The sequence below is a fragment of the Lepidothrix coronata genome, unplaced genomic scaffold (genome assembly GCF_001604755.1).
Source record: "Lepidothrix coronata isolate B3197 unplaced genomic scaffold, Lepidothrix_coronata-1.0 Scaffold225, whole genome shotgun sequence".
NCBI classification, from domain to species: domain Eukaryota; kingdom Metazoa; phylum Chordata; class Aves; order Passeriformes; family Pipridae; genus Lepidothrix; species Lepidothrix coronata.
Window position 1 is genome coordinate 871,911 of NW_016690405.1, and position 14,390 is coordinate 886,300.

The following is a 14,390-nucleotide window of genomic DNA, read 5'->3' on the forward strand; positions in this document are numbered from 1 at the left end:
GGGATTGCCAGAATGCAGGAAACTGAGCCCGGGATCCCAAAACCCGGAATGCCAGAGTCCGGGAATCCTAGAGCCCGGGAACGCCATAACATGGGAATCTCAGAGCCTGGGAACGCCAGAGCCCGGGAATCCTATAGCCCGGGATTGCCAGAACCCAGGAATGTCAGGGTCCGGGAATCTCGGAGTCCGGGAACACCAGAGCCCGGGAACGCCGGAACACAGGAATAGCAGACACCTGGAACGCGGGAACCCGAACCCTCCCTCACACCGGCCCCGCCCCCCTCCCTGGCCACGCCCCATTAGCCGTGGCCACGCCCCCACGCGTTCAAACCTCCTCCTCCCCCGCCCCTGCCTCCCGCCCTCGCCAAGTCTCGCGAGAGCGGATCCGCCCGGCGGGCGCGGGCCGCGCGGTGTCGTAGGGCCGCTCGCGCAGCCGGGGCCCCGCCCCCCGCCCGGCGGCCCCCGCGCGCCGCCCCGAGCCCGGAAGCGCCGCCCGGCCGCGCGCGCCGGGACCCCTGTCCCGGGAGCCCCGGCCCGCTCCCGGCCCTGCCCGGCGCCCCTTCCCTCCCCTCAGGAGCAGCGGGGAGGACCCTGCGCCGCGGCCCCGGGGCACAGCCGAGGGGCGGGAATGCAGCCGCCGGAGCCGCAGCCGAGCCCCCAGCGCAGCACGGTGAGGGGGGGGCGGTGAGGGAGCGGGTGGGGTTGTGGGGGCGGGCAGGGGGTCGGGAAGGGGCGCTCGGGGGGACACCCCGCGCTCCCCCCGTCCCGCCGGGCGGGGAGCGTCGCCGTGTCCCCTTCCTGCCCGGGAGGGAGCGGCTGGAGCTGCCCCGGGAGCGGGAGGTGTTCCCAGCCCCGGGAGCGGGGGGTGTCCTGCCCTGCGTGGGCCCGGGTGTGGTGCCGGGAGGCGGCTCGTGTTGATCCTGGCTCCTGTTTTGCTGCCGCACTCCCACGCAGCGCCGAGCAGGGAAAACTTTGGTCTTTGTTTTTGGAGCCCGGGGATTCCTCCTGTGCGGGGTGTCCCCCGTGGCGTCTGCTGGGCCACCGATGCTGCTCTTGCAGTTTTAAAAAAAAAATAAATTAATAAAAGGCAAATAGATTCACAGGTAAAGGCTGCCCCTGCCCCTCGGACGTGACTGCAGCAGGATGATGCTGCTGCCGAGCCTTGGCTCCGGGGATAGAGAGGCCCCCAGAGGTAGCGAGGCCTCGGTTTTGCTCTGTCCAGAGTCTTGGCTTCGGGTCAGGTTTGAGATCTTATCACTTGTTTGTATTGGCACCGGGGAAAACGAGCTCAGGTTTCATTTTGGTTTGTTTTTCTAATATAGGTGGATGTGATGGAAGGATGTACCTTGTATTTAGGGCTTGATACTGCTCAGTGTTAACATTTGGCTGCAGTCACTGTGCTTTCCCCTTGTTCAGACATGATTTGTAACGTGATAGTGGCTCTTGTTTTCCTTGCTTTAGCAAGGAGAAAACAAGGAGAGGAAAGGCAATTGCTTTGGTGGCTTGGGAGTAACAGTACTTCAGGGTAGAGATTCCCTGCCTCCAAAAAACCGGAGTGGCTCAGATAAGGCAGACTTGGAAAGTAGTGGGAAAACTTAAACCAAGACACTATGTTCAGGTAAACATGCATTAAACTGTCTCGGAAGGTCTCAGTGGTAACCAACTTGAAGATGTTATTAGTGGTCTATTGATACCTTTATAGCTAATGAATGCAGTAGATATTAGTTAAATAAATTGGCTAAAGGCTATTTGTGGTTGCTTTTATAATAAGTACATTTCAAGATGTTTAAGCTCGATGTTACAGAGTAGCTTTTCCTTTTCCCCTCTTATTGTGTTCTAAGTAAATACTGAGAGTGGTCAGGTCAACCCATCCTGCTGATGTATTGATATGTGTCTGTTATTTTTAGTGCAGGTGTTTGCTGTGACAAAGTTGAGTAGTATTTCTTTATGGGCTCATGTTCTGTGGCAGGTCTACTTGACCATTTCTGTTTTCAGAGCGCTCTGTCTAACAGAACTCTTAAAAGTTACAGGTAAAGCTTCTGTGGTCAAAGGCCAGTCACTGTTCTAGTAACTTTAATTTTGTTTTCCAGATCTGTGAGAAAAGCAATACTTTATTCTGCCTCTCTGCAAGTATATTTTCAGTTAACATATTTCTTTTAAAAAGAAGAAATGTTAAATTCATTTCCTCTTTGTAGAGAGAGAGGAACAGGATTTTTAAAAATAAAGTGTTTCACAACATTTGTTAAAGCTTGCCCTTTGTCCTATGTTGTGAATGGTGTCTGTTGATAGCAGCAATCTGAGGAATGCCATAACAGCCTGTGTTAATGTATATATGGACTGTCTCAGTTCATAAAACTACCAAGGTGTCAAATTTTACACACTTTATTAAAGGATAATAAGATCAGCATTTAGGTCTACCTTTAATGGTAAATATTTTGGTTTAGGTACAGTGAGTTGAATAAGTGTGAGGAATTCTTGCTATGATTTTATACTTATGATGTATTTTCATTTATTTTCATCTGGCTTGGGTCATAACCTTTGCTATAAGTGATTGCAGATAAATGTAAAGAGAGTATTGTGAGATTTGTGGCTGTTCTTGTTCTTTCCTGGGTCTCACTGAGGTTCCTTTTTCCTTCCATTAGTTGTCATCTTGAGGAAGACAAGGGAACTTGAATAGATGTAGTGAAAACGTGTCTTCTTTTCCACTCAGCTTTGGTGATATGTCTGTGCTGATGTCTGTCAGTTGAGTTGCAGAGTAAAGAGTAATCCTAATGGAAAAGGATTCCTTTGAAGTCATCCAAGAGAATACATTAATGTGATTCTTAAGGTTATCCCATAGTAGCTTGTCTCCTTCTGTCCCCTCTCAAAAATTATGTAGCAATGAAATGAAGTTCAGTTTTTGTTTGCACTGGTCTGTAGTCGCTTTCTCCTGACTTCAAACCTATGATGATTCATTTTGTATGTATTTTTAAATAGCATAAGTAGCCTCAAAGTATGACCTGCAAAAGTATTCTTGGTTAGGGCAAGAGTTGTGTACTGAAGTATAGGAAACTCAGATGTTTTATTGAGTTATTTTTCAAAGAGCTGTATCTCCATGTGGGATGATAGCTCACATCTTTACTTCCACAGCTGCAGTGTTTCAGCAAAATCACTAACAACACAAGCAAAAGCCTTTGATTTACTTCTTTGACACCAAAGTTATTTTTGAGGTGATTGAAACATTGAGTAAATGATCAAATCTAGTAAATTTTGGGTAATGTCAAGTCTGTCTTGTGTGCTTAGTCATCCACCTGAACTATGGTATGACACATTTTGCTCCAGGAGCATCTGTATGATGCTGCTGTTGCCACTGCTGGGAGCTGAAGTAGGAGCAGTGCCTGGTGTGTTTGTACCTGTGTCTGCACACAGAAGGTCAAGTAAAGTGCAAGTACGGTTATTTGCAGTGAAGGAATCACTTTTGTTACATGGTATGTTCATGGTTAAAAGGCAAGTGACAAATGGAGTGTGAAATTAAGAGACAGTTCATACAAAGCCTGAAACAGTTTCATAAGCACCTTTTGGACTACTTTTGACTGCAAGTGTTTTAAATTACACAGTAGAAATATCTGTGGCTTGTGGGTTTGCAATATTTTTTCCTGTCCATGTTGCTGCCCTTACTCAAACAGAAAAATAAAGCCAAACTGAAAAGTGTTGGTGCTGCATAGTACAGCAAACTGTTATTAGGGATTTACTTTCAAATCCCTGACAAACTTTTCTGGTTTTGTCTTTTTTCTTGCAAGTTGAAGCTTTTCTTCAGCTATGTAGGTAATACAAATTTTCTGCAGACTGTTATTTATGTATGGGCACAGTAGAGTAAAATATTGTCTGAGAGGTGATATTGGCTGTCTTGTTCTCCTGAAAGACCAAGAATCATTTTGTTGAGATTAAATGTGTGGTCATGTCGTGGTGCCAGTTCCCATGTCAGAAGCATTCTTCCTAAATGGAAAGATGAGAGTTTTGAAATACTTGTTTAGACTCGTGTATGCAAATGTTGAAGGTGTTGGTTGAAAACATTGCTGGAATAGGTTCTTGTACTCTGCCAAACCTGGAAGTGTCAGTCAAAGTTGTCCTTTGAAAGGCTTTCACATTATGAATGTGCTGGTAGTACTTAGCAAATACATCTCTCCAGCTTCAGACAGATGATGTGAGTTTAACCTGACAGTGTTGTTGGTTCTCTGGTATTGAGTATCAGTCATCCTGTGTGAGATAGAGAGTTGGTCAACAACTTCTGTGCTGTGTCAGTCAGTGCACTGTGGTATTAGTATCCAGGAGACTCATGTGCACAACTGCCAGAAGAAACATCACTGAGGCTTTTTTTTATCAACATGAAAAGCTGAAACACATGTCACAAAATTCAGTATATAAAAGCCACAGTGTTACTAATAAACCATACAGCTCAGGTTGTGCAGTGAGTTATCACTGTTTAGCATTTTTCTTGTTCTTTATCTCTTTTTGAAGATTAATTATACTAGAGAGATCATACTGTCTGCGTGTCTTAGTTTAATGTCAGAGTAGAACTAACATTTCAATATTCTTACACCCCATTGATTACTACATTGAATGTTTCTCTCTTTTCAAGTATTGTTTCACAATAGCCAGCATAACACCAAAGGGAAAAATGCCACCTCTGTTAAGATTATATACAGCTTTGTGTTCTCAAGAAGCATTAGTTCTTGAATTTCAGGTGGGTTTCATTTTATTCAGGGTCTGAATTCAAAGTAGCTGTATTATAAAAGCATCTTCAATGAATTATCAGGTTTTATCCTAACCTAACTGTATTGGAAGGAAAATTACTTCTACTTTTGCTCTTTTCAGAGAGTTGTTTAAAACAGGGGGCTTTGTAAGCAAACAGAAAAGTCACAGACTAGATAGAGAGAGGTCATTCTGCTACAGTGGTGTTCAGTAACCTGGCAGTCACAGCTGAAATACAGATGTTTTTCTGTCTGCTTGTGGACTTGCTGGGGGATCATTGAGGGTGTTTTCTTAAAAACACTTTTCAGCAGGTTGCATTCAATCAGATGTGTTCCACATTCATAATGAAATACTTGCTTTCAAATGAAATTGCATATCCACTGAAGTGTGTGTTAATTTGAAAAGCGGATCAATTTCTGTGAAATCATGGTTCATCTAAGAACAAAGGGAATTTTTAGGAAAAAATCTGTTACTATCAGTATTTGTCTTGGATGTTGTGGCAGAAAAATCTTGAATGATTTTCTAAATTGTATTCAGTGTTGACTGTTTCTTATCAGATTTGGTAGCAGTGCTAGTATTTTAATCTTGTTCCAGCTTTAAGCTTTTATTTTTCCCTTGCTTGGTTATGTTCTAAGGTGATTTGCCCCGAAGACTCATCTGTTTGAACAATTCTTACTGGTTTACAATGTCACAGCTTCAGTGGCAGTGGCTGGGGAAAGGCTTGGTTTGTTCTATGTATGTCATTTGTTGCATTGGTATAAATCCTCAAGTATAATTCTTTTTGTTCTGTGGGGAGTTCGTATACTTTGGCTTGACTTAAAATGTGGACTTTTTTTCCTAGCACTTGAAAGATTTGTGGATTTGTTTTGTTCTTTGTTTTTTTGGCATTGGGCATAGGACTAGTAATACTTGATAAATAGGGGGTGGTTGTTTGGGTTTTTTTTTTACCTAGGTGTTGTGCAAGTTATGAAGGAAATGTAGAACTTGGTTTTCATGCTGATGTTCTTGACGATCAGCTTGCAGAAATCGTAAGCCAGATGCTAGGTCTTCTTCAGAGCATTACCTTGAAGTGTATTTGCCTTTTTTCCTGAAATTCTTAAGTTTATCTTGTTGGAATAGTAATTCTCACAATAATCCTGCTGAATGTTGGATCAGAAGTGATGTGTCTAGATAAGGCAAAGTGTTAATTTGGTATAATTTCACTCTGTTGCTTCATACTTGCTCAAAAAAAAGTTAATAGGATAAATTTTTGCTAGCAAGCGTTACATCAAATATCATCTTTCTTCCCACTGCTGACTTGAAGGTGTTAAAAACTTTTTGTTATTTTCTGGGTATTCTGCTGAAATGCCAGTTTGTCTTTTCCTGGTAAAAATCAAGTTTTAGTTGCTGGGTGATCTGGTGGTGTGCAAATGTGACTTCAGTAATCGCTGAGTAAGTGTTGCAGCTGGACTGAGAACACTTATATGAGATTGTATTTTAAAAATGACATTTTTGTCAGTGCATAATCTTATGTACTTTGTTCTTGCAATTTGATTTTGTACATTATCGTGGGTTTTGTAACTCATTAAGTTTCAAATGGGCAGCATGGGGTCGCAGTTATTTTAGTCTGTCTGTGCTCCATCTCCTGCTGTTTGGGCAACATCCTGAAAATACGGTTACAAAAGTTTGCATGCTGTTCCTTCTTCATGAACATCAGTGGCTTACACAGGTGTTTCAAAAATGAATCTCATTGTTGGTCTGAAAGTGCTTCAGGGGTTGTGAGTTTAGAAATTTTTTGAGTAATTGTTCAGGAATGTTTGCAGTTCTGTACTTTGTCTTGATTCTGGACTGGAGATGTTGGCCTTCGATACCCATGTACTGGGTTCAGTAGCAGGCAGTGACAGTGAGATAATTATCCCTGTTCACATTCAGCTTCCTTCTGTGTCAATGTGAGTTTATTAACACTTCCTGTAACAAATATATTCTTTTATTATTGTTTTCTTGGAATATCCAGCTTAAAGTAAGAGAGGCCAGACAAAGAAAGCAGTTTCTATCACATCTGTTGCAGTTGAATTTTATAAGTTTATAAATGGCAGAATGTAGACCCCTCTTAAATGAAATTTGCCTCTTTGCTTCTGAAGCCATGTCTCTAAATACAGTAAATGCTGCTTTTCCTTTAAAGAAAGTTCCAAGTCAAGTAAATGTTCTACCTGCCAATCCTTTTCAAGATTTGAGAGTTGAGGTAAATGAGGCTGAAGGTACCCTTAGGCCTAAGAGAGACCTAAGTAAGATCAGCTATTTTGCTCTGTCTTTAGAAAGGATGATCTACTGTATTAAAAAAAGAAAAAAAGTAAAAAAATTAGAGAGAGAAAAAGAGTCAAAAAAAAATCACCAAAGCGTTGAAATAGTTCCTTTATCTGACAGTAAGTGGTCTGTGAGAGGGAGATGAATCCGTGGCTACTGTAGAGGACAACTTTAAGATTTCCAAAGACAAGAAAGAGTCCTCTCAGCAACTCTGTACAGCAGGTCTTGATGGTTTTAGTTCCATCAGCTGGATGACATGTTTCTATAGTAATGTGGACATTGAGGCATCTTCACTGATCCTTGTTGTTGTTACTCAGCAAGGCACTAGTACCAACAACACAGACGTTCCTGGTACTGTGATAAACAGTACTTCTATTTCTGGAGGAACACCAGACACTTGAAAGCTGCTTTTCTTTAACTGAGACATCTTTCTGTAAAAGTTGTAGCAAAAATTCATGACACATCTCCTAAGAGCATATGTTACCCAAGATGTGATCAGGGCATGGAGTCTTGTTCTGTTTGGTTCTTATCTGTGCAGTTCAGTTCTAGGGTTTTGTCTTCAGAAGTCCCAGTGCAGTTTGTTCTCATATACATCTGTTACTGAGAGCTCAAAAGACAGCATTAGTGGACTGGTGTCTTCTGTCTGATGGAAGATTCCCCTCCTGGAAACGCAGCAAAGATGAAGGAAGAGCTCCTACTTCTCTTAAGGAATCCATATCTCCTGAAAAAGAAAATTCTGCTCACTCTTCTGGTGGTTGGGGGAGGTGGAACAAGTTTTGTATTGCTTACTGAAGCTGTCCGTCCCTCTGGGGATTGCAGTTCCTGGACTTAATGGCTCTAGGAACTAGATGAAAGGGAAGTGGTGTCAGGGAGCTGACAGGACAGCAGCAGAAGTTTGACTGTCTTCTGTGAATTGAGTGTAAAAAAAACTCCCACAAAACCAAGCAGTCCTTATCTGCTTCGCCCCCATTGAGTCTTGTTAAAACCTACCCCATAGATCATTGTTTGGTCCATCTTTCTGTAAAGAAGTCTAAAGAATTCTCCTAATGTCTCTTGGTTTTGGAAGTTTTGAAAGGTAAGGCTTTCATAAGTACTTAGAGTGCTAGAAGAAGAGGAAAAAAAGCACAAAAGGTTTAAGTGTTTCTATCTGATTTATAGTCTTTGATTCAGGAGGGAAGAAAGTAGTTATGACATTGACATTTTGGTATCTTTTGTTCTTATGTTTGATTATGTGCTAAAACACAGATTCCAGAAAGTACGAATTTGTCTTATGGGAAGAGTTGTGCCCTCATGAGCATGGCAAATTTCTGCTTTGGGGCTATTCTGAATAACTTTTCCTGAGCATAGTCATTGGACTACTGTATCCACTTGTCCATTCATGGAATATTTGAGTTTAGGCTTTGTTACTAGCCTTAGTTAGTTAGCCTTAGAGTAAAGGCTACTTATACTTTGAATTGCTTGCTAAATGCTATTTGCTGAACTGAACATGTTTAATGTACTACTTTTTTGCCACTGTTGGTTGTATTGCCATCAGTAAAAATGGTTGAGTGCCACATGCTTATGTAAGCTGCACTCATTTTTAAGTGAAACTATTTATGGTACAGGCTATTTAGTCTGCTCAGAAAATGAAAACTCTATATGCTTAAGGGGAATGCATTTAGACTTGCGTAGACCTTTCTTTTGTCTGCTTTTCTGAGTTTGGTTTTGTTTTGATTTTTTTTTTTTTAACCACAGTTGGTTTTGTTTCTGGGGATGAGGGTGATGTTTGTTTTGTGTTCCCAGCAAGTGTGTGATACACTTAGACTTGTAGGGTGAGTTATTTCTGTGTATACCAGAATTTGTGAATTATGTAAGCATGTTACCTAACCATAAATAATCTTAATTTTTATTAAGTTATAATAAATGTCAAGCAATCAGAAAAACTTGGTGGTTTGGATTATTTGTTCAGTAGTAGTGATGATCCCATGTTATGTAGTATTATCATCTTAGTTGTTTGGTTACCTGATAGTAAGTACAACATGACAGAATCCTCTTAGAAGACTATCCAGCAGACAAATACTCTACCAAAAAATTGCTGGATTCTTTTTTTCCCCCATATGCAGGAAGTAGTGGTGATTATTTGAATAATGTCTTCTTGAAAACCAGTAAAATAGCTATATTGCATTTGTATGAAGCAGTATTTAACTGGAATTCCTTTAATGGTTAACGATGTTACTAGCTATGAAAAAAAGAATACTTAAAAATTAAATGAGTTTACTAAGGTGCAAACCTCAAAGTGGGATTCAAATAAGTTTTTATTATGCATATATTTGAGTAGATGTAATCTGTATTAGTTTTATGAAATAGTTACAGATAGTCAAAGTTTAGTAACTTCGGAGTTTATTCATGTGATTGTAAATCTTTCTGCAGAGTAACTTTTCAGGAGGGATCTGTGAGGGTTGCAAACTTCTCTTTAAGTGTGTGTTTTAATTCTTTGTTAACACTAGATTAAACTTATCACTTGTATGCATCTCAAAATACTAATATTTTTCAGTGTAGGTATTTTGTATAGTTTGGCCTACTTTTTGGGTTATTTTCTCTGTTCTGTGATTATTCTTATTTGCTAATCCCCAAAATTCATAACTAATCTGGTTTGATTGCTATGTTTTTCCTGTGGTCAAGGTTAAGAGCTTCTCCCAATTCTTCCAAATAAAAAAGAAAATGAAGACTCAAAGACTCAAACACAGAGTTCAGAACAATCATTGCTTCTCCAAGGTTTAGGTTTCTGGCTTGCTTGATTGTAGATCATTTGGATTTCACAGGGATACTATCATTTAACCTTGGAAAGAAGACTTCTAGGAATGTTACCTGTTCTTCTGCATCTAAATCACTAAGTAAAGAGTGACCAACTGGATATATTGGTTGCAACCACAGCTGTTGGTTGCATGGTTTGTTGCAACTATTGAGGTGCCCGTGTCACAGAAGGAAATCTGCTAAATGGAATTGAAGAGTTATGACTTAGACTGCTTTTGTAATGGGAAAGTCTAATTTCTAACAGTTTTTTCTGTCTTACCTGAAGGGAGAGTCTGCTTTGAGATCTTCCTGGTCAAATCCTATCGTGACACTTGGATCTAACACTTCTCTCTCATCTTGGCTGCCTGCTGCTGTCTCAGTGTTGTGTCTGACTGTGACACAAGGTTTTGTGGAGTTTTGAGGTGAATCATGGAGCTGATCCAGACTGGGCCAGTATTCAGTGTTGGCAAATCAAAGTTTAACTTCAGTAATGTCCACTTTGCTGTCTCTAAATTTGTGCTGGCGTGCTGGGAGGAGCAAGCGTTCAAAGGAAAGGAGAAGCAAATTCTTTCTTCAGAAATACTGTATTTTTACTGTTTTAAGGTGATTATGAAATAGATGAGACTTCCTTTGTGACAGTTTTCTCTTGTGGAAGTACCCAGACTGTGTGCTGTCGCTAAGCATTTTATGATGATAAATACTTCCCCGAACAAAGATTTTTTTTTTTTTCCCCCTCCACAACTTATTTCCTGAAGTTAATGTCTAGTGCCTAGTGCTCACTTGTTTTGATTTTTAATGTTTGTTTGTTTTTTTTTCAGAATTTAACAACAATAGCAAAATACTCTTTTTCTGGAATTGCTGTTTGTTTGGTGTTTTCAGTTGTGACACTTGTGACAAGAAAATGGGTGGATTGGGATGTTCAGTATTTCTTTTCCCTTGTAACTGTATTTCTGTGTCTGTACATAGAAGGGAATTAGATTGCAGCCCTGTATTCCTTGCTAAAAAAGTTTGTAAGAAGCTTGATATTTGGGTGTGGTTATGTTTGTAATTTTTAGTGATTTTTTTTTTCCTTCTGTTAATTATTTTGCATTTCTGATGTTTAAGAATTTATTTTCTCCCCCCCCAAAAAATAACATTCAACAACATCTTAATAAGCAGTTCTAATATTACAAAATTCAGTAGTAAGTTGTCTTTCTACTGACTCCTAGACTAGTCTAGATTGTCTGTTATATAGTCTTCACTAGAGACATTTGTTTTACATTAGTAATTTAAAAACTGACTTAAAATGTAAAATACATTTGGAGTTCAGTTTTTATTGAGCTAAAAGCAGTTGTGTGAACAATTCTGTGCGTTTGGAACATGTAATTACGATTTCTAGTACTGATATTTCCTTTAAATATTTGGTTCTTATTTGAAAATAATAATTCGAGTTTTAAAAGTCACTTTTTGTAATAAATTATGCAGGTTGAGAATTTTTATTACAATTTAGGCATGCTTATTATGATTCATGTTGTTCAGTTATTGAAAGTTTGCTTTACATAGTGAATACGTGGACAATAATTAAAAGTAGAAAGTCAATACTACAGTGTATTAACTTGTAGCTTAATTGTGTGCCTGGTTTTGTGGGTTGGTTTTTGGTTTGTTTGTTTTTATTTGTTTGTTTGTTTTTGGTTGGTTGGGGGGGTTTTCTGTGTTTGTTGTTGTTGTTGTTTGTTGTTTTTTTTTTCTGTAGTTTCTGTTTATTCTGGACCCAGTTCAGTTGAATTGAGCATGTATAACTACAGAAAGAATGTATTTACTCTTACACATACTTGGAAATGTGTTTATTAAAGGCAGTTTCTCATTAGACTGTTTTGTCTGTGTCCAGTTAATTTAGTTTTCAAATATGTAGTAAGTTGCACTTCTCATCTAAGTTGGGTGTGGAAATCTGACAAATAAATAATAGAGATCCTGTATGTGAGACGATATGTACAGAGAGTTGAATGTACATTTTCTTTTACAAGTCTTCAAATTGGTGTGAATTTATTTTTAATCCATTTCACAATTAGACAAAATATGTAGTAAGATATTTGAACTAAGAGTAACTCCTTAGGTTAAACTATGTAGACAGTGATGGAGAATTAGTGGCCCTCAAGTATTCAAGGTTTCGTGTATACCCTGAATTCCCAGTAACTGTTCTTGGCAGAAGTTGGCTAAAACATATATGTAAATCTGGTAACTGGGGGTTCTTCTGATTGTGCTTCTTGAGTAAGTATTTAATAAGTCTTTTTCAGCCAGGAAGAAGTCCAGTCTTTAAACAGTACTAAGTTTAGTTCACCATAGTGGAAAACTGGTGATCTGAAGTGGTCGTGAAAATAAAATACAATTATTTTTGTATTATCAGAGGTTTTTTTAAAGATAAATTACCTTTGATTTTTTAAAGCTGATGCTGAAACAAAGCACAGGCTTCTTAGAGGTATCTAACTACTTAATTTGCATATTTCTCCAGCAATTGGGAGGAATAGAGAACTGTATATGATATATAGTCTAACAGGTGACAGACCTGTTACAGTATTCCTCAGGTCATTCAGGTATTGAAAACCAAGTTTTAAATACACAAGGCTGTTTAGCAGAGTTATTCTTAAAATGTGCTTATTCATAGCATTTTAGAAGTATGTTAATATCTAATTTTCATATAGGTTTGAATTCTGTTTCTAAATAAAGTATTAGTGTTTGTTTGTGTAGCATTGCTTCCCATCCTGTAGGGGAAGAATGACACAGAACAGCATAGAATAAAGCTTGTGCTTTAAACAGCACTAAAAATGTCAAAGACTTTCATGTCCTTCCTTCTCCCTCTCCTCTAAAAGCAGAGAGAACTCAAAGTGTGCACTTGAGTTCGGATCATGTAAATGCTGAGAGCTGTGAGTTTGTTTGTGTTAATGTTGTGAGAATTCTCAAGAAGTCATCGGCTGTTTGGTTAAGCAGAGGGTGTGACTTGTGCTGTGATTTTGGAATCGAGGCATCAGTTTACAATGTCATTTTGATGTATTTTTTCTTTCAACTGCTTCTTTGGTTCGGAAATGTAGAAGTGTCTCACTCTGTGCTGCCTGCCCAGGGCAGGCTCTGTGTGTCAGTTATTGGCCTCAGGGGAATGCTCTGGTGGCAGTTGTGTTTGGCTGGCCAGGGGGTGACTGCAAATTATTTTAAACTTCAGATTTTTCTGCTGTCTGACCTCCTGTTGTGTACCAGACTGCACTAGATTTATGGGAAGATACATGACCTTGATTTATTTTTTTTCCCCTCTGTGTTCTCAGTAAATGATGCTCTTTTAAGACTGCAGGGAGTTAACCCAAAAGATCTGTGTTTCAGATTGAAATTCTTGGTTTCTAATTGAAGAGCTGGGCATGCTCCATATTGTTCCTTTCTACAAAACATATGGACATTGCCACTTCTTAACAGTAAAGAAATTGGGAGATTGGTTAAAGAACTAACATAATACCACATTTCCTCCTGTGCTGCAGCATCTAAGCAAAGAAAGCACTGTGTCACATCAGGTGAAAGGAAGGCTTTTACATTCCTGGCAGCACATCTGCAGCCACTCAGACTGTTGAGTGGCTGTCAGTTCCACTCTTCTGGTGGAGGTGAAGAGCCCTGAGCACAGCACAAATCAAAGGGCAAGTTCAGTGTAGTGTAGAGAATGTTTCAACAGTTCTTTTGCTACTGCTTTACAAAGTTATCCATAAGACCCCATAAATCTGATAAGAACAAAGGTCTGGTAAGGTGAAGGAGAACATTGATTTTGGAGGATGCACCTGCTTTGAGCTGCTGGACAGCATCTTTTTGTTTTTGAGAAGTGAAATAATCCAAACCTCTTAGAAAGTAGAATTAGTTAGTAACTTTTACGTTGAAGCTGCCTTTGAGCCCTAGTTATTTTTTTCTTCTTCTAAAGCAGGATTATGAGGATAGCTTCCTAAAAGGGAAATGAAATCAGTGCAGTTTATCCTACCAACCTTAAATGGAGTACAGTAAGGCAGATCAGTGTGGAAATGATTTGGCTTTAGAGACGTACTGATTGCTTACAGTGTTTAATATGCATGTTTGACTTACATCTGGAAGGTTATTTGTCATGTAGAATAAAAATAAGGTATTCTAAAAACTGAAATTGTGAATAGAGACTTTTGGATGAAATGCATTGAGAAGCCAAATACTACTTATTCCTGAAAGTTTCATAGAGCGTGCTTCATTCATTTTGTCTCATATTCAGATTTATAGCTTTTTTTTTTCTGTAGCTGTAACTGATGAAAGTGAAATTTGCTTGTAACTTCACTGTCAGACAGCCATGCAGTGTCAACTGTGGAGAGACTGGCACGATTTTTGTCTCTTTACTTTCTATACTGTAAAGCTGATTCTATAAAGCCAAAGAGTTGTTTAACATTTTCCTGTTAGAGGAATATATTGCAATCACAGGCTCTGTGAAAGGGACATCCAGCTCCACCATCACAAAATTGATTTATTTTTTTTTTTATACTCAGCTGTATGTAAAAAGTCATGCATGCTCCAGCCAGGAATTGCATTAATCTCATCACTTGAATTTGAAATTTTCTGGTGTCAGACCAACAAAAATA

The 14,390-nt window shown here is 39.4% G+C and overlaps 1 protein-coding gene across 6 annotated transcripts in view; it reads left to right on the forward strand.

Moving 5' to 3' along the window:
• The first annotated feature begins 545 nt into the window (after nt 1-545).
• TAB3 (TGF-beta activated kinase 1/MAP3K7 binding protein 3) overlaps nt 546-14,390 on the forward strand; it is a 43,576-nt gene continuing 29,731 nt past the window's right edge. For 3 of the 6 annotated variants that reach the window (XR_001877845.1, XR_001877846.1, XR_001877847.1), the window contains exon 1: nt 546-670. The gene's annotated coding sequence lies outside the window, so the exon portion shown is untranslated. The remainder of the gene's footprint in view (nt 671-14,390) is intronic. The other 3 variants (XR_001877844.1, XM_017833930.1, XM_017833927.1) reach the window with 3 other exon arrangements.